Below are 26,873 nucleotides of genomic sequence, written 5' to 3' on the forward strand. Positions count from 1 at the left end.
GTCAGAGAGTGATAGAGAGTGATAGAGAGTTTCAGAGAGTGATAGAGAGTGTCAGAGAGTGTCAGAGAGTGTCAAAGAGTGTCAGAGAGTGTCAGAGAGTGATGGAGAGTGATAGCGAGTGATAGAGAGTGTCAGAGAGCGATAGAGAGTGATAGAGACTGTCAGAGAGTGTCAGAGAGTGTCAGAGAGTGATAGAGAGTGATAGAGAGTGTCAGAAAGTGTCAGAGAGTGATAGTGAGTGTCAGAGAGTGTCAGAGAGTGATAGAGAGTGATAGAGAGTTTCAGAGAGTGTCAGAGAGTGTCAGAGAGTGTCAGAGAGTGTCAGAGAGTGTCAGAGAGTGTCAGAGAGCGATAGAGAGGGATAGAGAGTGTCAGAGAGTGTCAGAGAGTGTCAGAGAGTGATAGAGAGTGATAGAGAGTGTCAGAGAGTGTCAGAGAGTGTCAGAGAGTGTCAGAGAGAGTCTGAGATTGTCTGAGAGTGTTAGAGAGTGATAGAGACTGTCAGAGAGTGTCTGAGAGTGTCAGAGAGTGATAGAGAGTGATAGAGAGTGATAGAGAGTGTCAGAGAGTGTCAGAGAGTGTCAGAGAGTGATAGAGAGTGTCAGAGAGTGTCAGAGAGTGACAGAGAGTGTCTGAGAGTGATAGAGAGTGATAGAGACTGTCAGAGAGTGTCTGAGAGTGTCAGAGAGTGATAGAGAGTGATAGAGAGTTTCAGAGAGTGTCAGAGAGTGTCAGAGAGTGATAGAGAGTGTCAGAGAGTGTCAGAGAGTGACAGAGAGTGTCTGAGAGCGATAGAGAGTGATCCAGAGTGTCAGAGAGTGTCAGTGAGTGTCTGAGAGTGTCAGAGAGTGATAGAGACTGATAGAGAGTTTCAGAGAGTTTCAGAGAGTTTCAGAGAGTGTCAGAGAGTGTCTGAGAGTGTCAGAGAGTGTCAGAGAGTGATGGAGAGTGATAGAGAGTGATAGAGAGTGTCAGAGTACGATAGAGAGTGATAGAGACTGTCAGAGAGTGTCAGAGAGTGTCAGAGAGTGATAGAGAGAGATAGAGAGTTTCAGAGAGTGATAGAGAGTGTCAGAGAGTGTCAGAGAGTGATAGAGAGTGATAGAGAGTGATAGAGAGTGTCAGAGAGTGTCAGAGAGTGATAGTGAGTGTCTGAGAGTGTCAGAGAGTGATAGAGAGTGTCAGAGAGTGTCAGAGAGTGATAGTGAGTGTCTGAGAGTGTCAGAGAGTGATAGTGAGTGTCTGAGAGTGTCAGAGAGTGTCAAAGAGTGTCAGAGAGTGTCAGAGAGTGATGGAGAGTGATAGCGAGTGATAGAGAGTGTCAGAGAGCGATAGAGAGTGATAGAGACTGTCAGAGAGTGTCAGAGAGTGATAGAGAGTGAGAGAGAGTTTCAGAGAGTGTCTGAGAGTGTCAGAGAGTGTCAGAGAGTGATAGAGAGTGATAGAGAGTGTCAGAGAGTGTCAGAGTGTGTCAGAGAGTGATAGTGAGTGTCTGAGAGTGTCAGAGAGAGTGAAAGAGTGTCAGAGAGTGATGGAGAGTGATAGAGTGTGATAGAGAGTGCCAGAGAGTGTCAGAGAGTGATAGATAGTGATAGAGAGTTTCAGAGAGTATCAGAGAGTGTCAGAGAGTGATAGTGAGCGTCTGAGAGTGATAGAGAGTGTCAGAGAGTGTCAGATCGTGATGGAGTGTGATAGAGAGTTTCAGAGAGTGTCAGAGAGTGATAGTGAGTGTCTGAGAGTGTCAGAGAGTGTCAGAGAGTGTCAGAGAGCGCTAGAGAGGGATAGAGAGTGTCAGAGAGTGTCAGAGAGTGTCAGAGAATGTCAGAGAGTGATAGAGAGTGATAGAGAGATTCAGAGAGTGTCAGAGAGTGTCTGAGATTGTCTGACAGTGATAGAGAGTGATCGAGAGTGTCAGAGAGTGTCTGAGAGTATCAGAGAGTGATAGAGAGTGATAGAGAGTGTCAGAGAGTGTCAGAGAGTGTCAGAGAGCGATAGAGAGGGATAGAGAGTGTCAGAGAGTGTCAGAGAGTGTCAGTGAGTGATAGAGAGTGATAGAGAGTTTCAGAGAGTGTCAGAGAGTGTCAGAGATTGTCAGAGAGTGTCTGAGATTGTCTGAGAGTGTTAGAGAGTGATAGAGACTGTCAGAGAGTGTCTGAGAGTGTCAGAGAGTGATAGAGAGTGATAGAGAGTGTCAGAGAGTGTCAGAGAGTGTCAGAGAGTGATAGAGACTGTCAGAGAGTGTCTGAGAGTGTCAGAGAGTGATAGAGAGTGATAGAGAGTTTCAGAGAGTGTCAGAGAGTGTCAGAGAGTGATAGAGAGTGTCAGAGAGTGTCAGAGAGTGACAGAGAGTGTCTGAGAGTGATAGAGAGTGATCGAGAGTGTCAGAGAGTGTCAGTGAGTGTCTGAGAGTGTCAGAGAGTGATAGAGAGAGTTAGAGAGTGTCAGAGAGTGTCAGAGAGTGTCAGAGAGTGATAGAGAGTGATAGAGAGTGTCAGATAGTGTCAGAGAGGGATAGTGAGTGTCAGAGAGTGTCAGAGAGTGATAGAGAGTGATAGAGAGTTTCAGAGAGTGTCAGAGAGTGTCAGAGAGTGTCTGCGAGCGTCAGAGAGTGTCAGAGAGTGTCTGAGAGTGTCAGAGAGTGTCAGAGAGTGATGGAGAGTGATAGAGAGTGATAGAGAGTGTCAGAGAGTGATAGTGAGTGTCAGAGAGTGTCAGAGAGTGTCAGAGAGTGATAGAGAGTGATAGAGAGTTTCAGAGAGTGTCTGAGAGTGTCAGAGAGTGATAGAGAGTGATAGAGAGTGTCAGAGAGTGTCAGAGAGTGATAGAGAGTGATAGAGAGTGTCAGAGAGTGTCAGAGAGTGATAGTGAGTGTCAGAGAGTGTCAGAGAGTGTCAGAGAGTGATAGAGAGTGATAGAGAGTTTCAGAGATTGATATAGAGAGTGTCAGAGAGTGTCAGAGAGTGATAGAGAGTGATAGAGAGTTTCAGAGAGTTTCAGAGAGTGTCAGAGAGTGATAGGGAGTTTCAGAGAGTGTCTGAGAGTGTCTGAGAGCGTCAGAGAGTGATAGAGAGTGATAGAGAGTGTCAGAGAGTGTCAGAGAGTGTCTGAGAGTGTCAGAGAGTGATAGAGAGTGTCAGAGAGTACCAGAGAGTGTCTGAGAGTGTCAGAGAGTGTCAGAGAGTGATAGAGAGTGTCAGAGAGTGTCAGAGAGTGATAGAGAGTGATAAAGTGTTTCAGAGAGTGTCTGAGAGTGTCAGAGAGTGATAGAGAGTGATAGAGAGTGTCAGAGAGTGACGGAGAGTGATAGAGAGTGATTGAGAGTGTCAGAGAGTGTCAGAGAGTGATGGAGAGTGATAGAGAGTGTCAGAGAGTGTCAGAGAGTGATAGTGAGTGTCTGAGAGTGTCTGAGAGTGATAGAGAGTGTCAGAGAGTGATAGAGAGTGATAGAGAGTGTCAGAGAGTGATGGAGACTGTCAGAGAGTGATGGAGCGTGATAGAGAATGTCAGAGAGTGTCAGAGAGTGTCAGAGAGTGATAGTGAGTGTCTGAGAGTGTCTGAGAGTGTCAGAGAGTGATAGAGAGTGATAGAGACTGTCACAGAGTGATAGAGAGTGTCTGAGAGTGTCTGAGAGTGATAGAGAGTGTCAGAGAGTGATAGAGAGTGATAGAGAGTGTCAGAGAGTGATGGAGACTGTCAGAGAGTGATGGAGCGTGATAGAGAATGTCAGAGAGTGTCAGAGAGTGTCAGAGAGTGATAGTGAGTGTCTGAGAGTGTCAGAGAGTGTCAGAGAGTGTCTGAGAGTGTCAGAGAGTGATAGAGAGTGTCAGAGAGTGTCAGAGAGTGTCTGAGAGTGTCAGAGCGTGTCAGAGAGTGTCAGAGAGTGTCAGAGAGTGCCAGAGAGTGATAGAGAGTGATAGAGAGTTTCAGAGAGTTTCAGAGAGTGTCTGAGAGTGTCTGAGAGTGTCAGAGTGCGATAGTGAGGGATAGAGAGTGTCAGAGAGTGTCAGAGAGTGTCAGAGAGTGATAGAGAGTGATAGAGAGTTTCAGAGAGTGTCAGAGAGTGTCAGAGAGTGTATGAGATTGTCTGAGAGTGATAGAGAGTTTCAGAGAGTTTCAGAGAGTGTCAGAGAGTGTCTGAGAGTGTCAGAGAGTGATGGAGAGTGATAGAGAGTGATAGAGAATGTCACAGAGCGATAGAGAGTGATAGAGACTGTCAGAGAGTGTCAGAGAGAGTCAGAGAGTGATATAGAGTGCCAGAGAGTGTCAGAGAGTGATAGAGAGTGATAATGAGTTTCAGAGAGTGTCAGAGAGTGTCTGAGAGTGATAGAGAGTGATAGAGAGTGTCAGAGAGTGTCAGAGAGTGTCAGAGAGTGTCAGAGAGTGATAGAGAGTGATAGAGAGTGATAGAGAGTTTCAGAGAGTGTTAAAGAGTGTCAGAGAGTGTCTGAGAGTGTCAGAGAGTGATAGAGAGTGTCAGAGAGTGTCAGAGAGTGTCCGAGAGTGATAGAGAGTGATAGAGAGTGATAGAGAGTGTCAGAGAGTGTCAGAGAATGTCAGAGAGTGATAGTGAGTGTCAGAGAGTGTCAGAGAGTGATAGAGAGTGATAGAGAGTTTCAGAGAGTGATAGTGAGTGTCTGAGAGTGTCAGAGAGTGATAGAGTGTGTCAGAGAGTGTCAGAGAGTGATATAGAGTGATAGAGAGTGTCAGTGAGTGTCAGAGAGTGTCAGAGAGTGATAGTGAGTGTCAGAGAGTGTCAGAGAGTGATAGAGAGTGATAGAGAGTGTCAGAGAGTGATGGAGACTGTCAGAGAGTGATGGAGAGTGTCAGAGAGTGTCAGAGAGTGTCAGAGAGTGATAGTGAGTGTCAGAGTGTCTGAGAGTGTCAGAGAGTGATAGAGAGTGATAGAGACTGTCAGGGAGTGTCAGAGAGTGATAGAGAGTGTCAGAGAGTGTCAGAGAGTGATAGAGAGTGATAGAGAGTGTCAGAGAGTGTCTGAGAGTGTCAGAGAGTTTCAGAGAGTGATAGAGAGTGTCAGAGAGTGTCAGAGAGTGACAGAGAGTGATAGAGAGTGTCAGAGAGTGTCAGAGAGTGTCTGAGAGTGTCAGAGAGTGATAGAGAGAGTCAGAGAGTGATAGAGAGTGCCAGAGAGTGTCAGAGAGTGATAGAGAGTGATAATGAGTTTCAGAGAGTGTCAGAGAGTGTCTGAGAGTGATAGAGAGTGATAGAGAGTGTCAGAGAGTGTCAGAGAGTGTCAGAGAGTGTCAGATAGTGATAGAGAGTGATAGAGAGTTTCAGAGAGTGTTAAAGAGTGTCAGAGAGTGTCTGAGAGTGTCAGAGAGTGATAGAGAGTGTCAGAGAGTGTCAGAGAGTGATAGAGAGTGATAGAGAGTGTCAGAGAGTGTCAGAGAATGTCAGAGAGTGATAGTGAGTGTCAGAGAGTGTCAGAGAGTGATAGAGAGTGATAGAGAGTTTCAGAGAGTGATAGTGATTGTCTGAGAGTGTCAGAGAGTGATAGAGAGTGTCAGAGAGTGTCAGAGAGTGATATAGAGTGATAGAGAGTGTCAGTGAGTGTCAGAGAGTGTCAGAGAGTGATAGTGAGTGTCAGAGAGTGTCAGAGAGTGATAGAGAGTGATAGAGAGTGTCAGAGAGTGATGGAGACTGTCAGAGAGTGATGGAGAGTGATAGAGAGTGTCAGAGAGTGTCAGAGAGTGTCAGAGAGTGTCAGAGAGTGATAGTGAGTGTCTGAGAGTGTCTGAGAGTGTCAGAGAGTGATAGAGAGTGATAGAGACTGCCAGAGAGTGTCAGTGAGTGTCAGAGTGTGTCAGAGAGTGATAGTGAGTGTCTGAGAGTGTCAGAGAGTGATAGAGAGTGATAGAGAGTGATAGAGAGTTTCAGAGAGTGTCTGAGAGTGTCAGAGAGTGATAGAGAGTGATAGAGAGTGTCAGAGAGTGTCAGAGAGTGATAGAGAGTGATAGAGAGTGTCAGAGAGTGTCAGAGAGTGATAGTGAGTGTCAGAGAGTGTCAGAGAGTGTCAGAGAGTGTCTGAGAGTGTTAGAGAGTGTCAGAGAGTGATGGAGAGTGTCAGAGAGTGATGGAGAGTGATAGAGAGTGATAGAGAGTGTCAGAGAGCGATAGAGAGTGATAGAGACTTTCAGAGAGTGTCAGAGAGTGTCAGAGAGTGATAGAGAGTGATAGAGAGTTTCAGAGATTGATAGAGAGTGTCAGAGAGTGTCAGAGAGTGATAGAGAGTGATAGAGAGTGATAGAGAGTTTCAGAGAGTGTCAGAGAGTGATAGGGAGTGATATAGAGAGTCAGAGAGTGTCAGAGAGTGTCTGAGATTGTCAGAGAGTGATAGAGAGTGATAGAGAGTGGCAGAGAGTACCAGAGAGTGTCTGAGAGTGTCAGAGAGTGTCAGAGAGTGATAGAGAGTGTCAGAGAGTGATAGAGAGTGATAAAGAGTTTCAGAGAGTGTCTGAGAGAGTCAGAGAGTGATAGAGAGTGATAGAGAGTGTCAGAGAGTGACGGAGAGTGATAGAGAGTGATTGAGAGTGTCAGAGAGTGATAGAGAGTGATAGAGAGTGTCAGAGAGTGACGGAGAGTGATAGAGAGTGATTGAGAGTGTCAGAGAGTGATGGAGAGTGATAGAGAGTGTCAGAGAGTGTCAGAGAGTGTCAGAGAGTGATAGTGAGTGTCTGAGAGTGTCTGAGAGTGTCTGAGAGTGTCAGAGAGTGATAGAGAGTGATAGAGACTGTCAGAGAGTGTCAGAGAGTGTCAGAGAGTGATAGAGAGTGATAGAGAGTGTCAGAGAGTGATGGAGACTGTCAGAGAGTGATGGAGCGTGATAGAGAATGTCAGAGAGTGTCAGAGAGTGTCAGAGAGTGATAGTGAGTGTCTGAGAGTGTCTGAGAGTGTCAGAGAGTGATAGAGACTGTCAGAGAGTGATAGAGAGTGATAGAGACTGTCAGAGAGTGATAGTGAGTGTCTGAGAGTGTCAGAGAGTGTCAGAGAGTGTCTGAGAGTGTCTGAGAGTGTCAGAGCGTGTCAGAGAGTGTCAGAGAGTGTCAGAGAGTGTCAGAGAGTGATAGAGAGTGATAGAGAGTTTCAGAGAGTTTCAGAGAGTGTCTGAGAGTGTCTGAGAGTGTCAGAGAGCGATAGAGAGGGATAGAGAGTGTCAGAGAGTGTCAGAGAGTGATAGAGAGTGATAGAGAGTTTCAGAGAGTGTCAGAGAGTGTCAGAGAGTGATAGAGAGTGATAGAGAGTTTCAGAGAGTTTCAGAGAGTGTCTGAGAGTGTCTGAGAGTGTCAGAGAGCGATAGAGAGGGATAGAGAGTGTCAGAGAGTGTCAGAGAGTGATAGAGAGTGATAGAGAGTTTCAGAGAGTGTCAGAGAGTGTCAGAGAGTTTATGAGATTGTCTGAGAGTGATAGAGAGTTTCAGAGAGTTTCAGAGAGTGTCAGAGAGTGTCTGAGAGTGTCAGAGAGTGATGGAGAGTGATAGAGAGTGATAGAGAATGTCAGAGAGCGATAGAGAGTGATAGAGACTGTCAGAGAGTGTCAGAGAGAGTCAGAGAGTGATAGAGAGTGCCAGAGAGTGAGTGTCAGAGAGTGTCTGAGAGTGATAGAGAGTGATAGAGAGTGTCAGAGAGTGTCAGAGAGTGTCAGAGAGTGTCAGAGAGTGATAGAGAGTGATAGAGAGTTTCAGAGAGTGTTAAAGAGTGTCAGAGAGTGTCTGAGAGTGTCAGAGAGTGATAGAGAGTGTCAGAGAGTGTCAGAGAGTGTCAGAGAGTGATAGAGAGTGATAGAGAGTGATAGAGAGTGTCAGAGAGTGTCAGAGAATGTCAGAGAGTGATAGTGAGTGTCAGAGAGTGTCAGAGAGTGATAGAGAGTGATAGAGAGTTTCAGAGAGTGATAGTGAGTGTCTGAGAGTATCAGAGAGTGATAGAGAGTGTCAGAGAGTGATATAGAGTGATAGAGAGTGTCAGTGAGTGTCAGAGAGTGTCAGAGAGTGATAGTGAGTGTCAGGGAGTGTCAGAGAGTGATAGAGAGTGATAGAGAGTGATAGAGAGTGATAGAGAGTGTCAGAGAGTGTCAGAGAGTGTCAGAGAGTGTCAGAGAGTGATAGAGAGTGATAGAGAGTTTCAGAGAGTGTTAAAGAGTGTCAGAGAGTGTCTGAGAGTGTCAGAGAGTGATAGAGAGTGTCAGAGAGTGTCAGAGAGTGTCAGAGAGTGATAGAGAGTGATAGAGAGTGTCAGAGAGTGTCAGAGAATGTCAGAGAGTGATAGTGAGTGTCAGAGAGTGTCAGAGAGTGATAGAGAGTGATAGAGAGTTTCAGAGAGTGATAGTGAGTGTCTGAGAGTATCAGAGAGTGATAGAGAGTGTCAGAGAGTGATATAGAGTGATAGAGAGTGTCAGTGAGTGTCAGAGAGTGTCAGAGAGTGATAGTGAGTGTCAGAGAGTGTCAGAGAGTGATAGAGAGTGATAGAGAGTGTCAGAGAGTGATGGAGACTGTCAGAGAGTGATGGAGAGTGTCAGAGAGTGTCAGAGAGTGTCAGAGAGTGTCAGAGAGTGTCAGAGAGTGATAGTGAGTGTCTGAGAGTGTCTGAGAGTGTCAGAGAGTGATAGAGAGTGATAGAGACTGTCAGAGAGTGTCAGAGAGTGTCAGAGAGTGATAGAGAGTGATAGAGAGTGTCAGAGAGGGTCAGAGAGTGATAGAGAGTGTCAGAGAGTGTCAGAGAGTGTCAGAGAGTGATAGTGAGTGTCAGAGAGTGTCAGAGAGTGATAGAGAGTGATAGAGAGTTTCAGAGATTGATAGAGAGTGTCAGAGAGTGTCAGAGAGTGATAGAGAGTGATAGAGAGTGATAGAGAGTTTCAGAGAGTGTCAGAGAGTGACAGGGAGTGATATAGAGAGTCAGAGAGTGTCAGAGAGTGTCTGAGAGTGTCAGAGAGTGATAGAGAGTGTCAGAGAGTACCAGAGAGTGTCTGAGAGTGTCAGAGAGTGTCAGAGAGTGATAGAGAGTGTCAGAGAGTGTCAGAGAGTGATAGAGAGTGATAAAGAGTTTCAGAGAGTGTCTGAGAGAGTCAGAGAGTGATAGAGAGTGATAGAGAGTGTCAGAGAGTGACGGAGAGTGATAGAGAGTGATTGAGAGTGTCAGAGAGTGATAGAGAGTGATAGAGAGTGTCAGAGAGTGACGGAGAGTGATAGAGAGTGATTGAGAGTGTCAGAGAGTGATGGAGAGTGATAGAGAGTGTCAGAGAGTGTCAGAGAGTGTCAGAGAGTGACAGTGAGTGTCTGAGAGTGTCTGAGAGTGTCAGAGAGTGATAGAGAGTGATAGAGACTGTCAGAGAGTGTCAGAGAGTGTCAGAGAGTGATAGAGAGTGATAGAGAGTGTCAGAGAGTGATGGAGACTGTCAGAGAGTGATGGAGCGTGATAGAGAATGTCAGAGAGTGTCAGAGAGTGTCAGAGAGTGATAGTGAGTGTCTGAGAGTGTCTGAGAGTGTCAGAGAGTGATAGAGACTGTCAGAGAGTGATAGAGAGTGATAGAGACTGTCAGAGAGTGATAGTGAGTGTCTGAGAGTGTCAGAGAGTGTCAGAGAGTGTCTGAGAGTGTCTGAGAGTGTCAGAGCGTGTCAGAGAGTGTCAGAGAGTGTCAGAGAGTGTCAGAGAGTGATAGAGAGTGATAGAGAGTTTCAGAGAGTTTCAGAGAGTGTCTGAGAGTGTCTGAGAGTGTCAGAGAGCGATAGAGAGGGATAGAGAGTGTCAGAGAGTGTCAGAGAGTGTCAGAGAGTGATAGAGAGTGATAGAGAGTTTCAGAGAGTGTCAGAGAGTGTCAGAGAGTGATAGAGAGTGATAGAGAGTTTCAGAGAGTTTCAGAGAGTGTCTGAGAGTGTCTGAGAGTGTCAGAGAGCGATAGAGAGGGATAGAGAGTGTCAGAGAGTGTCAGAGAGTGATAGAGAGTGATAGAGAGTTTCAGAGAGTGTCAGAGAGTGTCAGAGAGTTTATGAGATTGTCTGAGAGTGATAGAGAGTTTCAGAGAGTTTCAGAGAGTGTCAGAGAGTGTCTGAGAGTGTCAGAGAGTGATGGAGAGTGATAGAGAGTGATAGAGAATGTCAGAGAGCGATAGAGAGTGATAGAGACTGTCAGAGAGTGTCAGAGAGAGTCAGAGAGTGATAGAGAGTGCCAGAGAGTGAGTGTCAGAGAGTGTCTGAGAGTGATAGAGAGTGATAGAGAGTGTCAGAGAGTGTCAGAGAGTGTCAGAGAGTGTCAGAGAGTGATAGAGAGTGATAGAGAGTTTCAGAGAGTGTTAAAGAGTGTCAGAGAGTGTCTGAGAGTGTCAGAGAGTGATAGAGAGTGTCAGAGAGTGTCAGAGAGTGTCAGAGAGTGATAGAGAGTGATAGAGAGTGATAGAGAGTGTCAGAGAGTGTCAGAGAATGTCAGAGAGTGATAGTGAGTGTCAGAGAGTGTCAGAGAGTGATAGAGAGTGATAGAGAGTTTCAGAGAGTGATAGTGAGTGTCTGAGAGTATCAGAGAGTGATAGAGAGTGTCAGAGAGTGATATAGAGTGATAGAGAGTGTCAGTGAGTGTCAGAGAGTGTCAGAGAGTGATAGTGAGTGTCAGAGAGTGTCAGAGAGTGATAGAGAGTGATAGAGAGTGATAGAGAGTGATAGAGAGTGTCAGAGAGTGTCAGAGAGTGTCAGAGAGTGTCAGAGAGTGATAGAGAGTGATAGAGAGTTTCAGAGAGTGTTAAAGAGTGTCAGAGAGTGTCTGAGAGTGTCAGAGAGTGATAGAGAGTGTCAGAGAGTGTCAGAGAGTGTCAGAGAGTGATAGAGAGTGATAGAGAGTGTCAGAGAGTGTCAGAGAATGTCAGAGAGTGATAGTGAGTGTCAGAGAGTGTCAGAGAGTGATAGAGAGTGATAGAGAGTTTCAGAGAGTGATAGTGAGTGTCTGAGAGTATCAGAGAGTGATAGAGAGTGTCAGAGAGTGATATAGAGTGATAGAGAGTGTCAGTGAGTGTCAGAGAGTGTCAGAGAGTGATAGTGAGTGTCAGAGAGTGTCAGAGAGTGATAGAGAGTGATAGAGAGTGTCAGAGAGTGATGGAGACTGTCAGAGAGTGATGGAGAGTGTCAGAGAGTGTCAGAGAGTGTCAGAGAGTGTCAGAGAGTGTCAGAGAGTGATAGTGAGTGTCTGAGAGTGTCTGAGAGTGTCAGAGAGTGATAGAGAGTGATAGAGACTGTCAGAGAGTGTCAGAGAGTGTCAGAGAGTGATAGAGAGTGATAGAGAGTGTCAGAGAGGGTCAGAGAGTGATAGAGAGTGTCAGAGAGTGTCAGAGAGTGTCAGAGAGTGATAGTGAGTGTCAGAGAGTGTCAGAGAGTGATAGAGAGTGACAGAGAGTTTCAGAGAGTGATAGTGAGTGTCTGAGAGTGTCAGAGAGTGATATAGAGTGATAGAGAGTGTCAGAGTGTGTCAGAGAGTGTCAGTGAGTGATAGAGAGTGATAGAGAGTGTCAGAGAGCGATAGAGAGTGATAGAGACTTTCAGAGAGTGTCAGAGAGTGTCAGAGAGTGATAGAGAGTGATAGAGAGTTTCAGAGATTGATAGAGAGTGTCAGAGAGTGTCAGAGAGTGATAGAGAGTGTCAGAGAGTGTCAGAGAGTGTCAGAGAGTGATAGAGAGTGATAGTGAGTGTCAGAGTGTCTGAGAGTGTCAGAGAGTGATAGAGAGTGATAGAGACTGTCAGGGAGTGTCAGAGAGCGATAGAGAGTGATAGAGACTGTCAGAGAGTGTCAGAGAGAGTCAGAGAGTGATAGAGAGTGCCAGAGAGTGTCAGAGAGTGATAGAGAGTGATAATGAGTTTCAGAGAGTGTCAGAGAGTGTCTGAGAGTGATAGAGAGTGATAGAGAGTGTCAGAGAGTGTCAGAGAGTGTCAGAGAGTGTCAGAGAGTGATAGAGAGTGATAGAGAGTTTCAGAGAGTGTTAAAGAGTGTCAGAGAGTGTCTGAGAGTGTCAGAGAGTGATAGAGAGTGTCAGAGAGTGTCAGAGAGTGTCAGAGAGTGATAGAGAGTGATAGAGAGTGTCAGAGAGTGTCAGAGAATGTCAGAGAGTGATAGTGAGTGTCAGAGAGTGTCAGAGAGTGATAGAGAGTGATAGAGGGTTTCAGAGAGTGACAGTGAGTGTCTGAGAGTGTCAGAGAGTGATAGAGAGTGTCAGAGAGTGTCAGAGAGTGATATAGAGTGATAGAGAGTGTCAGTGAGTGTCAGAGAGTGTCAGAGAGTGATAGTGAGTGTCAGAGAGTGTCAGAGAGTGATAGAGAGTGATAGAGAGTGTCAGAGAGTGATGGAGACTGTCAGAGAGTGATGGAGAGTGATAGAGAGTGTCAGAGAGTGTCAGAGAGTGTCAGAGAGTGATAGTGAGTTTCAGAGAGTGTCTGAGAGTGTCAGAGAGTGATAGAGAGTGATAGAGAGTGTCAGAGAGTGTCAGAGAGTGTCAGAGAGTGTCAGAGAGTGATAGAGAGTGATAGAGAGTTTCAGAGAGTGTTAAAGAGTGTCAGAGAGTTTCTGAGAGTGTCAGAGAGTGATAGAGAGTGTCAGAGAGTGTCAGAGAGTGTCAGAGAGTGATAGAGAGTGATAGAGAGTGTCAGAGAGTGTCAGAGAATGTCAGAGAGTGATAGTGAGTGTCAGAGAGTGTCAGAGAGTGATAGAGAGTGATAGAGAGTGTCAGAGAGTGATGGAGACTGTCAGAGAGTGATGGAGAGTGATAGAGAGTGTCAGAGAGTGTCAGAGAGTGTCAGAGAGTGTCTGAGAGTGATAGAGAGTGATAGAGAGTGTCAGAGAGTGATAGTGAGTGTCAGAGAGTGTCAGAGAGTGATAGAGAGTGATAGAGAGTGTCAGAGAGTGATGGAGACTGTCAGAGAGTGATGGAGAGTGATAGAGAGTGTCAGAGAGTGTCAGAGAGTGTCAGAGAGTGTCAGAGAGTGATAGTGAGTTTCAGAGAGTGTCTGAGAGTGTCAGAGAGTGATAGAGAGTGATAGAGAGTGTCAGAGAGTGTCAGAGAGTGTCAGAGAGTGTCAGAGAGTGATAGAGAGTGATAGAGAGTTTCAGAGAGTGTTAAAGAGTGTCAGAGAGTGTCTGAGAGTGTCAGAGAGTGATAGAGAGTGTCAGAGAGTGTCAGAGAGTGTCAGAGAGTGATAGAGAGTGATAGAGAGTGTCAGAGAGTGTCAGAGAATGTCAGAGAGTGATAGTGAGTGTCAGAGAGTGTCAGAGAGTGATAGAGAGTGATAGAGAGTTTCAGAGAGTGTTAAAGAGTGTCAGAGAGTGTCTGAGAGTGTCAGAGAGTGATAGAGAGTGTCAGAGAGTCTCAGAGAGTGTCAGAGAGTGATAGAGAGTGATAGAGAGTGATAGAGAGTGTCAGAGAGTGTCAGAGAATGTCAGAGAGTGATAGTGAGTGTCAGAGAGTGTCAGAGAGTGATAGAGAGTGATAGAGAGTTTCAGAGAGTGATAGTGAGTGTCTGAGAGTATCAGAGAGTGATAGAGAGTGTCAGAGAGTGATATAGAGTGATAGAGAGTGTCAGTGAGTGTCAGAGAGTGTCAGAGAGTGATAGTGAGTGTCAGAGAGTGTCAGAGAGTGATAGAGAGTGATAGAGAGTGATAGAGAGTGATAGAGAGTGTCAGAGAGTGTCAGAGAGTGTCAGAGAGTGTCAGAGAGTGATAGAGAGTGATAGAGAGTTTCAGAGAGTGTTAAAGAGTGTCAGAGAGTGTCTGAGAGTGTCAGAGAGTGATAGAGAGTGTCAGAGAGTGTCAGAGAGTGTCAGAGAGTGATAGAGAGTGATAGAGAGTGTCAGAGAGTGTCAGAGAATGTCAGAGAGTGATACTGAGTGTCAGAGAGTGTCAGAGAGTGATAGAGAGTGTCAGAGAGTGATATAGAGTGATAGAGAGTGTCAGTGAGTGTCAGAGAGTGTCAGAGAGTGATAGTGAGTGTCAGAGAGTGTCAGAGAGTGATAGAGAGTGATAGAGAGTGTCAGAGAGTGATGGAGACTGTCAGAGAGTGATGGAGAGTGATAGAGAGTGTCAGAGAGTGTTAAAGAGTGTCAGAGAGTGATAGAGAGTGATAGAGACTGTCAGAGAGTGTCAGAGAGTGTCAGAGAGTGATAGAGAGTGATAGAGAGTGTCAGAGAGGGTCAGAGAGTGATAGAGAGTGTCAGAGAGTGTCAGAGAGTGTCAGAGAGTGTCAGAGAGTGATTGTGAGTTTCAGAGAGTGTCTGAGAGTGTCAGAGAGTGATAGAGAGTGATAGAGAGTGTCAGAGAGTGTCTGAGAGTGTCAGAGAGTGATAGAGAGTGTCAGAGAGTGTCAGAGAGTGTCAGAGAGTGATAGAGAGTGATAGAGAGTGTCAGAGAGTGTCAGAGAATGTCAGAGAGTGATAGTGAGTGTCAGAGAGTGTCAGAGAGTGATAGAGAGTGATAGAGAGTTTCAGAGAGTGTTAAAGAGTGTCAGAGAGTGTCTGAGAGTGTCAGAGAGTGATAGAGAGTGATAGAGAGTGATAGAGAGTGTCAGAGAGTGTCAGAGAATGTCAGAGAGTGATAGTGAGTGTCAGAGAGTGTCAGAGAGTGATAGAGAGTGATAGAGAGTTTCAGAGAGTGATAGTGAGTGTCTGAGAGTATCAGAGAGTGATAGAGAGTGTCAGAGAGTGATATAGAGTGATAGAGAGTGTCAGTGAGTGTCAGAGAGTGTCAGAGAGTGATAGTGAGTGTCAGAGAGTGTCAGAGAGTGATAGAGAGTGATAGAGAGTGATAGAGAGTGATAGAGAGTGTCAGAGAGTGTCAGAGAGTGTCAGAGAGTGATAGAGAGTGATAGAGAGTTTCAGAGAGTGTTAAAGAGTGTCAGAGAGTGTCTGAGAGTGTCAGAGAGTGATAGAGAGTGTCAGAGAGTGTCAGAGAGTGTCAGAGAGTGATAGAGAGTGATAGAGAGTGTCAGAGAGTGTCAGAGAATGTCAGAGAGTGATAGTGAGTGTCAGAGAGTGTCAGAGAGTGTCAGAGAATGTCAGAGAGTGATAGTGAGTGTCAGAGAGTGTCAGAGAGTGATAGAGAGTGATAGAGAGTGTCAGAGAGTGATGGAGACTGTCAGAGAGTGATGGAGAGTGATAGAGAGTGTCAGAGAGTGTCAGAGAGTGTCAGAGAGTGATAGTGAGTTTCAGAGAGTGTCTGAGAGTGTCAGAGAGTGATAGAGAGTGATAGAGAGTGTCAGAGAGTGTCAGAGAGTGTCAGAGAGTGTCAGAGAGTGATAGAGAGTGATAGAGAGTTTCAGAGAGTGTTAAAGAGTGTCAGAGAGTTTCTGAGAGTGTCAGAGAGTGATAGAGAGTGTCAGAGAGTGTCAGAGAGTGTCAGAGAGTGATAGAGAGTGATAGAGAGTGTCAGAGAGTGTCAGAGAATGTCAGAGAGTGATAGTGAGTGTCAGAGAGTGTCAGAGAGTGATAGAGAGTGATAGAGAGTGTCAGAGAGTGATGGAGACTGTCAGAGAGTGATGGAGAGTGATAGAGAGTGTCAGAGAGTGTCAGAGAGTGTCAGAGAGTGTCTGAGAGTGATAGAGAGTGATAGAGAGTGTCAGAGAGTGATAGTGAGTGTCAGAGAGTGTCAGAGAGTGATAGAGAGTGATAGAGAGTGTCAGAGAGTGATGGAGACTGTCAGAGAGTGATGGAGAGTGATAGAGAGTGTCAGAGAGTGTCAGAGAGTGTCAGAGAGTGTCAGAGAGTGATAGTGAGTTTCAGAGAGTGTCTGAGAGTGTCAGAGAGTGATAGAGAGTGATAGAGAGTGTCAGAGAGTGTCAGAGAGTGTCAGAGAGTGTCAGAGAGTGATAGAGAGTGATAGAGAGTTTCAGAGAGTGTTAAAGAGTGTCAGAGAGTGTCTGAGAGTGTCAGAGAGTGATAGAGAGTGTCAGAGAGTGTCAGAGAGTGTCAGAGAGTGATAGAGAGTGATAGAGAGTGTCAGAGAGTGTCAGAGAATGTCAGAGAGTGATAGTGAGTGTCAGAGAGTGTCAGAGAGTGATAGAGAGTGATAGAGAGTTTCAGAGAGTGTTAAAGAGTGTCAGAGAGTGTCTGAGAGTGTCAGAGAGTGATAGAGAGTGTCAGAGAGTCTCAGAGAGTGTCAGAGAGTGATAGAGAGTGATAGAGAGTGATAGAGAGTGTCAGAGAGTGTCAGAGAATGTCAGAGAGTGATAGTGAGTGTCAGAGAGTGTCAGAGAGTGATAGAGAGTGATAGAGAGTTTCAGAGAGTGATAGTGAGTGTCTGAAGTATCAGAGAGTGATAGAGAGTGTCAGAGAGTGATATAGAGTGATAGAGAGTGTCAGTGAGTGTCAGAGAGTGTCAGAGAGTGATAGTGAGTGTCAGAGAGTGTCAGAGAGTGATAGAGAGTGATAGAGAGTGATAGAGAGTGATAGAGAGTGTCAGAGAGTGTCAGAGAGTGTCAGAGAGTGTCAGAGAGTGATAGAGAGTGATAGAGAGTTTCAGAGAGTGTTAAAGAGTGTCAGAGAGTGTCTGAGAGTGTCAGAGAGTGATAGAGAGTGTCAGAGAGTGTCAGAGAGTGTCAGAGAGTGATAGAGAGTGATAGAGAGTGTCAGAGAGTGTCAGAGAATGTCAGAGAGTGATACTGAGTGTCAGAGAGTGTCAGAGAGTGATAGAGAGTGTCAGAGAGTGATATAGAGTGATAGAGAGTGTCAGTGAGTGTCAGAGAGTGTCAGAGAGTGATAGTGAGTGTCAGAGAGTGTCAGAGAGTGATAGAGAGTGATAGAGAGTGTCAGAGAGTGATGGAGACTGTCAGAGAGTGATGGAGAGTGATAGAGAGTGTCAGAGAGTGTTAAAGAGTGTCAGAGAGTGATAGAGAGTGATAGAGACTGTCAGAGAGTGTCAGAGAGTGTCAGAGAGTGATAGAGAGTGATAGAGAGTGTCAGAGAGGGTCAGAGAGTGATAGAGAGTGTCAGAGAGTGTCAGAGAGTGTCAGAGAGTGTCAGAGAGTGATTGTGAGTTTCAGAGAGTGTCTGAGAGTGTCAGAGAGTGATAGAGAGTGATAGAGAGTGTCAGAGAGTGTCTGAGAGTGTCAGAGAGTGATAGAGAGTGTCAGAGAGTGTCAGAGAGTGTCAGAGAGTGATAGAGAGTGATAGAGAGTGTCAGAGAGTGTCAGAGAATGTCAGAGAGTGATAGTGAGTGTCAGAGAGTGTCAGAGAGTGATAGAGAGTGATAGAGAGTTTCAGAGAGTGTTAAAGAGTGTCAGAGAGTGTCTGAGAGTGTCAGAGAGTGATAGAGAGTGATAGAGAGTGATAGAGAGTGTCAGAGAGTGTCAGAGAATGTCAGAGAGTGATAGTGAGTGTCAGAGAGTGTCAGAGAGTGATAGAGAGTGATAGAGAGTTTCAGAGAGTGATAGTGAGTGTCTGAGAGTATCAGAGAGTGATAGAGAGTGTCAGAGAGTGATATAGAGTGATAGAGAGTGTCAGTGAGTGTCAGAGAGTGTCAGAGAGTGATAGTGAGTGTCAGAGAGTGTCAGAGAGTGATAGAGAGTGATAGAGAGTGATAGAGAGTGATAGAGAGTGTCAGAGAGTGTCAGAGAGTGTCAGAGAGTGATAGAGAGTGATAGAGAGTTTCAGAGAGTGTTAAAGAGTGTCAGAGAGTGTCTGAGAGTGTCAGAGAGTGATAGAGAGTGTCAGAGAGTGTCAGAGAGTGTCAGAGAGTGATAGAGAGTGATAGAGAGTGTCAGAGAGTGTCAGAGAATGTCAGAGAGTGATAGTGAGTGTCAGAGAGTGTCAGAGAGTGTCAGAGAATGTCAGAGAGTGATAGTGAGTGTCAGAGAGTGTCAGAGAGTGATAGAGAGTGATAGAGAGTTTCAGAGAGTGATAGTGAGTGTCTGAGAGTATCAGAGAGTGATAGAGAGTGTCAGAGAGTGATATAGAGTGATAGAGAGTGTCAGTGAGTGTCAGAGAGTGTCAGAGAGTGATAGTGAGTGTCAGAGAGTGTCAGAGAGTGATAGAGAGTGATAGAGAGTGATAGAGAGTGATAGAGAGTGTCAGAGAGTGTCAGAGAGTGTCAGAGAGTGTCAGAGAGTGATAGAGAGTGATAGAGAGTTTCAGAGAGTGTTAAAGAGTGTCAGAGAGTGTCTGAGAGTGTCAGAGAGTGATAGAGAGTGTCAGAGAGTGTCAGAGAGTGTCAGAGAGTGATAGAGAGTGATAGACAGTGTCAGAGAGTGTCAGAGAATGTCAGAGAGTGATAGTGAGTGTCAGAGAGTGTCAGAGAGTGATAGAGAGTGATAGAGAGTTTCAGAGAGTGATAGTGAGTGTCTGAGAGTATCAGAGAGTGATAGAGAGTGTCAGAGAGTGATATAGAGTGATAGAGAGTGTCAGTGAGTGTCAGAGAGTGTCAGAGAGTGATAGTGAGTGTCAGAGAGTGTCAGAGAGTGATAGAGAGTGATAGAGAGTGTCAGAGAGTGATGGAGACTGTCAGAGAGTGATGGAGAGTGATAGAGAGTGTCAGAGAGTGTCAGAGAGTGTCAGAGAGTGATAGTGAGTGTCTGAGAGTGTCTGAGAGTGTCAGAGAGTGATAGAGAGTGATAGAGACTGTCAGAGAGTGTCAGAGAGTGTCAGAGAGTGATAGAGAGTGATAGAGAGTGTCAGAGAGGGTCAGAGAGTGATAGAGAGTGTCAGAGAGTGTCAGAGAGTGTCAGAGAGTGTCAGAGAGTGATAGTGAGTTTCAGAGAGTGTCTGAGAGTGTCAGAGAGTGATAGAGAGTGATAGAGAGTGTCAGAGAGTGTCAGAGAGTGTCAGAGAGTGATAGTGAGTTTCAGAGAGTGTCTGAGAGTGTCAGAGAGTGATAGAGAGTGATAGAGAGTGTCAGAGAGTGTCAGAGAGTGTCAGTGAGTGTCAGAGAGTGTCAGAGAGTGATAGAGAGTGACAGAGAGTTTCAGAGAGTGATAGTGAGTGTCTGAGAGTGTCAGAGAGTGATATAGAGTGATAGAGAGTGTCAGAGTGTGTCAGAGAGTGTCAGTGAGTGATAGAGAGTGATAGAGAGTGTCAGAGAGCGATAGAGAGTGATAGAGACTTTCAGAGAGTGTCAGAGAGTGTCAGAGAGTGATAGAGAGTGATAGAGAGTTTCAGAGATTGATAGAGAGTGTCAGAGAGTGTCAGAGAGTGATAGAGAGTGTCAGAGAGTGTCAGAGAGTGTCAGAGAGTGATAGAGAGTGTCAGAGAGTGTCAGAGAGTGTCAGAGAGTGATAGAGAGTGATAGAGAGTGTCAGAGAGTGTCTGAGAGTGTCAGAGAGTTTCAGAGAGTGATAGAGAGTGTCAGAGAGTGTCAGAGAGTGATAGAGAATGTCAGAGAGCGATAGAGAGTGATAGAGACTGTCAGAGAGTGTCAGAGAGAGTCAGAGAGTGATAGAGAGTGCCAGAGAGTGTCAGAGAGTGATAGAGAGTGATAATGAGTTTCAGAGAGTGTCAGAGAGTGTCTGAGAGTGATAGAGAGTGATAGAGAGTGTCAGAGAGTGTCAGAGAGTGTCAGAGAGTGTCAGAGAGTGATAGAGAGTGATAGAGAGTTTCAGAGAGTGTTAAAGAGTGTCAGAGAGTGTCTGAGAGTGTCAGAGAGTGATAGAGAGTGTCAGAGAGTGTCAGAGAGTGTCAGAGAGTGATAGAGAGTGATAGAGAGTGTCAGAGAGTGTCAGAGAATGTCAGAGAGTGATAGTGAGTGTCAGAGAGTGTCAGAGAGTGATAGAGAGTGATAGAGAGTTTCAGAGAGTGATAGTGAGTGTCTGAGAGTGTCAGAGAGTGACAGAGAGTGTCAGAGAGTGTCAGAGAGTGATATAGAGTGATAGAGAGTGTCAGTGAGTGTCAGAGAGTGATAGTGAGTGTCAGAGAGTGTCAGAGAGTGATAGAGAGTGATAGAGAGTGTCAGAGAGTGATGGAGACTGTCAGAGAGTGATGGAGAGTGATAGAGAGTGATAGAGAGTGTCAGAGAGTGTCAGAGAGTGTCAGAGAGTGTCAGAGAGTGATAGTGAGTGTCTGAGAGTGTCTGAGAGTGTCAGAGAGTGATAGAGAGTGATAGAGACTGCCAGAGAGTGTCAGTGAGTGTCAGAGTGTGTCAGAGAGTGATAGTGAGTGTCTGAGAGTGTCAGAGAGTGATAGAGAGTGATAGAGAGTGATAGAGAGTTTCAGAGAGTGTCTGAGAGTGTCAGAGAGTGATAGAGAGTGATAGAGAGTGTCAGAGAGTGTCAGAGAGTGATAGAGAGTGATAGAGAGTGTCAGAGAGTGTCAGAGAGTGATAGTGAGTGTCAGAGAGTGTCAGAGAGTGTCAGAGAGTGTCTGAGAGTGTTAGAGAGTGTCAGAGAGTGATGGAGAGTGTCAGAGAGTGATAGAGAGTGATAGAGACTGCCAGAGAGTGTCAGTGAGTGTCAGAGTGTGTCAGAGAGTGATAGTGAGTGTCTGAGAGTGTCAGAGAGTGATAGAGAGTGATAGAGAGTGATAGAGAGTTTCAGAGAGTGTCTGAGAGTGTCAGAGAGTGATAGAGAGTGATAGAGAGTGTCAGAGAGTGTCAGAGAGTGATAGAGAGTGATAGAGAGTGTCAGAGAGTGTCAGAGAGTGATAGTGAGTGTCAGAGAGTGTCAGAGAGTGTCAGAGAGTGTCTGAGAGTGTTAGAGAGTGTCAGAGAGTGATGGAGAGTGTCAGAGAGTGATGGAGAGTGATAGAGATGATAGAGAGTGTCAGAGAGCGATAGAGAGTGATAGAGACTTTCAGAGAGTGTCAGAGAGTGTCAGAGAGTGATAGAGAGTGATAGAGAGTTTCAGAGATTGATAGAGAGTGTCAGAGAGTGTCAGAGAGTGATAGAGAGTGATAGAGAGTGATAGAGAGTTTCAGAGAGTGTCAGAGAGTGATAGGGAGTGATAGAGAGTGTCAGAGAGTGTCAGAGAGTGTCTGAGAGTGTCAGAGAGTGATAGAGAGTGTCAGAGAGTACCAGAGAGTGTCTGAGAGTGTCAGAGAGTGTCAGAGAGTGATAGAGAGTGTCAGAGAGTGTCAGAGAGTGATAGAGAGTGATAAAGAGTTTCAGAGAGTGTCTGAGAGTGTCAGAGAGTGATAGAGAGTGATAGAGAGTGTCAGAGAGTGATGGAGACTGTCAGAGAGTGATGGAGCGTGATAGAGAATGTCAGAGAGTGTCAGAGAGTGTCAGAGAGTGATAGTGAGTGTCTGAGAGTGTCTGAGAGTGTCAGAGAGTGATAGAGACTGTCAGAGAGTGATAGAGAGTGATAGAGACTGTCAGAGAGTGATAGTGAGTGTCTGAGAGTGTCAGAGAGTGTCAGAGAGTGTCTGAGAGTGTCAGAGAGTGATAGAGAGTGTCAGAGAGTGTCAGAGAGTGTCTGAGAGTGTCAGAGCGTGTCAGAGAGTGTCAGAGAGTGTCAGAGAGTGTCAGAGAGTGATAGAGAGTGATAGAGAGTTTCAGAGAGTTTCAGAGAGTGTCTGAGAGTGTCTGAGAGTGTCAGAGAGCGATAGAGAGGGATAGAGAGTGTCAGAGAGTGTCAGAGAGTGTCAGAGAGTGATAGAGAGTGATAGAGAGTTTCAGAGAGTGTCAGAGAGTGTCAGAGAGTTTATGAGATTGTCTGAGAGTGATAGAGAGTTTCAGAGAGTTTCAGAGAGTGTCAGAGAGTGTCTGAGAGTGTCAGAGAGTGATGGAGAGTGATAGAGAGTGATAGAGAATGTCAGAGAGCGATAGAGAGTGATAGAGACTGTCAGAGAGTGTCAGAGAGAGTCAGAGAGTGATAGAGAGTGCAAGAGAGTGAGTGTCAGAGAGTGTCTGAGAGTGTCAGAGAGTGATAGAGAGTGATAGAGAGTTTCAGAGAGTTTTAAAGAGTGTCAGAGAGTGTCTGAGAGTGTCAGAGAGTGATAGAGAGTGTCAGAGAGTGTCAGAGAGTGTCAGAGAGTGATAGAGAGTGATAGAGAGTGTCAGAGAGTGTCAGAGAATGTCAGAGAGTGATAGTGAGTGTCAGAGAGTGTCAGAGAGTGATAGAGAGTGATAGAGAGTTTCAGAGAGTGATAGTGAGTGTCTGAGAGTATCAGAGAGTGATAGAGAGTGTCAGAGAGTGATATAGAGTGATAGAGAGTGTCAGTGAGTGTCAGAGAGTGTCAGAGAGTGATAGTGAGTGTCAGAGAGTGTCAGAGAGTGATAGAGAGTGATAGAGAGTGATAGTGAGTGATAGAGAGTGTCAGAAAGTGTCAGAGAGTGTCAGAGAGTGTCAGAGAGTGATAGAGAGTGATAGAGAGTTTCAGAGAGTGTTAAAGAGTGTCAGAGAGTGTCTGAGAGTGTCAGAGAGTGATAGAGAGTGTCAGAGAGTGTCAGAGAGTGATAGAGAGTGATAGAGAGTGTCAGAGAGTGTCAGAGAATGTCAGAGAGTGATAGTGAGTGTCAGAGAGTGTCAGAGAGTGATAGAGAGTGATAGAGAGTTTCAGAGAGTGATAGTGAGTGTCTGAGAGTATCAGAGAGTGATAGAGAGTGTCAGAGAGTGATATAGAGTGATAGAGAGTGTCAGTGAGTGTCAGAGAGTGTCAGAGAGTGATAGTGAGTGTCAGAGAGTGTCAGAGAGTGATAGAGAGTGATAGAGAGTGTCAGAGAGTGATGGAGACTGTCAGAGAGTGATAGAGAGTGATAGAGAGTGTCAGAGAGTGTCAGAGAGTGTCAGAGAGTGATAGTGAGTGTCTGAGAGTGTCTGAGAGTGTCAGAGAGTGATAGAGAGTGATAGAGACTGTCAGAGAGTGTCAGAGAGTGTCAGAGAGTGATAGAGAGTGATAGAGAGTGTCAGAGAGGGTCAGAGAGTGATAGAGAGTGTCAGAGAGTGTCAGAGAGTGTCAGAGAGTGATAGTGAGTGTCAGAGAGTGTCAGAGAGTGATAGAGAGTGACAGAGAGTTTCAGAGAGTGATAGTGAGTGTCTGAGAGTGTCAGAGAGTGATATAGAGTGATAGAGAGTGTCAGAGAGCGATAGAGAGTGATAGAGACTTTCAGAGAGTGTCAGAGAGTGTCAGAGAGTGATAGAGAGTGACAGAGAGTTTCAGAGAGTGATAGTGAGTGTCTGAGAGTGTCAGAGAGTGATATAGAGTGATAGAGAGTGTCAGAGAGTGTCAGAGAGTGATATAGAGTGATAGAGAGTGTCAGTGAGTGTCAGAGAGTGTCAGAGAGTTATAGTGAGTGTCTGAGAGTGTCAGAGAGTGATAGAGAGTGAAAGAGACTGTCAGAGAGTGTCAGTGAGTGTCAGAGAGTGTCAGAGAGTGATAGAGAGTAATAGAGAGTTTCAGAGAGTGTTAAAGAGTGTCAGAGAGTGTCTGAGAGTGTCAGAGAGTGATAGAGAGTGTCAGAGAGTGTCAGAGAGTGTCAGAGAGTGATAGAGAGTGATAGAGAGTTTCAGAGAGTGTCAGAGAATGTCTGAGAGTGTCAGAGAGTGATAGAGAGTGATAGAGAGTGATAGAGAGTGTCAGAGAGTGTCAGAGAGTGATAGAGAGCGATAGAGAGTGTCAGAGAGTGTCAGAGAGTGATAGTGAGTGTCAGAGAGTGTCAGAGAGTGATAGAGATTGATAGAGAGTTTCAGAGAGTGATAGAGTGTCTGAGAGTGTCAGAGAGTGATAGAGAGTGTCAGAGAGTGTCAGAGAGTGATATAGAGTGTCAGAGAGTGATAGAGAGTGATAAAGAGTTTCAGAGAGTTTCAGAGAGTTTCTGAGAGTGTCAGAGAGTGATAGAGAGTGATAGAGAGTGTCAGAGAGTGATAGAGAGTGATAGAGAGTGATAGAGAGTTTCAGAGAGTGTCAGAGAATGTCTGAGAGTGTCAGAGAGTGATAGAGAGTGATAGAGAGTGTCAGAGAGTGTCAGAGAGTGATAGAGAGCGATAGAGAGTGTCAGAGAGTGTCAGAGAGTGATAGTGAGTGTCAGAGAGTGTCAGAGAGTGATAGAGAGTGATAGAGAGTTTCAGAGAGTGATAGAGTGTCTGAGAGTGTCAGAGAGTGATAGAGAGTGTCAGAGAGTGTCAGAGAGTGATATAGAGTGTCAGAGAGTGATAGAGAGTGATAAAGAGTTTCAGAGAGTTTCAGAGAGTTTCTGAGAGTGTCAGAGAGTGATAGAGAGTGATAGAGAGTGTCAGAGAGTGATAGAGAGTGATAGAGAGTGATAGAGAGTGATAGAGAGTGTCAGAGAGTGTCAGAGAGTGTCAGAGAGTGATGGAGAGTGATAGAGAGTGTCAGATAGTGTCAGAGAGTGTCAGAGAGTGATAGAGAGTGATAGAGACTGTCAGAGAATGTCAGAGAGTGTCAGAGAGTGATAGAGAGTGTCAGAGAGTGATAGAGAGTGATAGAGAGTGTCAGAGAGTGTCAGAGAGTGATGGAGACTGTCAGAGAGTGATGGAGAGTGATAGAGAGTGTCAGAGAGTGTCAGAGAGCGATAGAGAGTGATAGTGAGTGTCTGAGAGTGTCTGAGAGCGTCAGAGAGTGATAGAGAGTGATAGAGACTGTCAGAGAGTGATAGTGAGTGTCTGAGAGTGTCAGAGAGTGTCAGAGAGTGTCTGAGAGTGTCAGAGAGTGATAGAGAGTGTCAGAGAGTGTCTGAGAGTGTCAGAGCGTGTCAGAGAGTGTCAGAGAGTGTCAGAGAGTGCCAGAGAGTGATAGAGAGTGATAGAGAGTTTCAGAGAGTTTCAGAGAGTGTCTGAGAGTGTCTGAGAGTGTCAGAGAGCGATAGAGAGGGATAGAGAGTGTCAGAGAGTGTCAGAGAGTGTCAGAGAGTGATAGAGAGTGATAGAGAGTTTCAGAGAGTGTCAGAGAGTGTCAGAGAGTGTCTGAGATTGTCTGAGAGTGATAGAGAGTTTCAGAGAGTTTCAGAGAGTTTCAGAGAGTGTCTGAGAGTGTCACAGAGTGATGGAGAGTGATAGAGAGTGATACAGAATGTCAGAGAGCGATAGAGAGTGATAGAGACTGTCAGAAAGTGTCAGAGAGAGTCAGAGAGTGATAGAGAGTGCCAGAGAGTGTCAGAGAGTGTCAGAGAGTGATAGAGAGTGATAATGAGTTTCAGAGAGTGTCAGAGAGTGTCTGAGAGTGATAGAGAGTGATAGAGAGTGTCAGAGAGTGTTTGAGAGTGTCAGAGAGTGTCAGAGAGTGATAGAGAGTGATAGAGAGTTTCAGAGAGTGTTTGAGAGTGTCAGAGAGTGTCAGAGAGTGATAGAGAGTGATAGAGAGTTTCAGAGAGTGTTAAAGAGTGTCAGAGAGTGTCTGAGAGTGTCAGAGAGTGCTAGAGAGTGTCAGAGAGTGTCAGAGAGTGTCAGAGAGTGATAGAGAGTGATAGAGAGTGTCAGAGAGTGTCAGAGAATGTCAGAGAGTGATAGTGAGTGTCAGAGAGTGTCCGAGAGTGATAGAGAGTGATAGAGAGTTTCAGAGAGTGATAGAGAGTGTCTGAGAGTGTCAGAGAGTGATGGAGAGTGTCAGAGAGTGTCAGATAGTGATATAGAGTGATAGAGAATGTCAGTGAGTGTCACAGAGTGTCAGAGAGTGATAGTGAGTGTCAGAGAGTGTCAGAGTGTGATAGAGAGTGATAGAGAGCGTCAGAGAGTGATGGAGACTGTCAGAGAGTGATGGAGAGTGATAGAGAGTGTCAGAGAGTGTCAGAGAGTGTCAGAGAGTGATAGTGAGTGTCTGAGAGTGTCTGAGAGTGCCAGAGAGTGATAGAGAGTGATAGAGACTGTCAGAGAGTGTCAGAGAGTGTCAGAGAGTGATAGAGAGTGATAGAGAGTGTCAGAGAGGGTCAGAGAGTGATAGAGAGTGATAGAGAGTGTCAGAGAGTGTCAGAGAGTGTCAGAGAGTGATAGTGAGTGTCAGAGAGTGTCAGAGAGTGATATAGAGTGATAGAGAGTGTCAGAGAGTGTCAGAGAGTGTCAGAGAGTGATAGTGAGTGTCTGAGAGTGTCAGAGAGTGATATAGAGTGATAGAGAGTGTCAGTGAGTGTCAGAGAGTGTCTGAGAGTGATACTGAGTGTCTGAGAGTGTCAGAGAGTGATAGAGAGTGAAAGAGACTGTCAGAGAGTGTCAGAGAGTGTCGGAGAGTGTCAGAGAGTGTCAGAGAGTGATAGAGAGCGATAGAGAGTGTCAGAGAGTGTCAGAGAGTGTCAGAGAGTGATAGAGAGTGATAGAGAGTTTCAGAGAGTGATAGTGAGTGTCAGAGAGTGTCAGAGAGTGATAGAGAGCGATAGAGAGTGTCAGAGAGTGTCAGAGAGTGTCAGAGAGTGATAGAGAGTGATAGAGAGTTTCAGAGAGTGATAGTGAGTGTCTGAGAGTGTCAGAGAGTGTCTGAGAGTGATACTGAGTGTCTGAGAGTGTCAGAGAGTGATAGAGAGTGAAAGAGACTGTCAGAGAGTGTCAGAGAGTGTCGGAGAGTGTCAGAGAGTGTCAGAGAGTGATAGAGAGTGATAGAGAGTTTCAGAGAGTGATAGAGAGTGTCAGAGAGTGTCAGAGAGTGATAGAGAGTGTCAGAGAGTGTCAGAGAGTGTCAGAGAGTGATAGAGAGTGATAGAGAGTTTCAGAGAGTGTCAGAGAATGTCTGAGAGTGTCAGAGAGTGATAGAGAGTGATAGAGAGTGTCAGAGAGAGTGTCAGAGAGTGATAGAGAGCGATAGAGAGTGTCAGAGAGTGTCAGAGAGTGTCAGAGAGTGATAGTGAGTGTCAGAGAGTGTCAGAGAGTGATAGAGAGTGATAGAGAGTTTCAGAGAGTGATAGAGTGTCTGAGAGTGTCAGAGAGTGATAGAGAGTGTCAGAGAGTGTCAGAGAGTGATATAGAGTGATAGAGAGTGTCAGTGAGTGTCAGAGAGTGTCAGAGAGTGATAGTGAGTGTCAGAGAGTGATAGAGAG

This window comes from Heterodontus francisci, chromosome 6 (assembly GCF_036365525.1).
Source record: "Heterodontus francisci isolate sHetFra1 chromosome 6, sHetFra1.hap1, whole genome shotgun sequence".
NCBI classification, from domain to species: Eukaryota; Metazoa; Chordata; class Chondrichthyes; order Heterodontiformes; family Heterodontidae; genus Heterodontus; species Heterodontus francisci.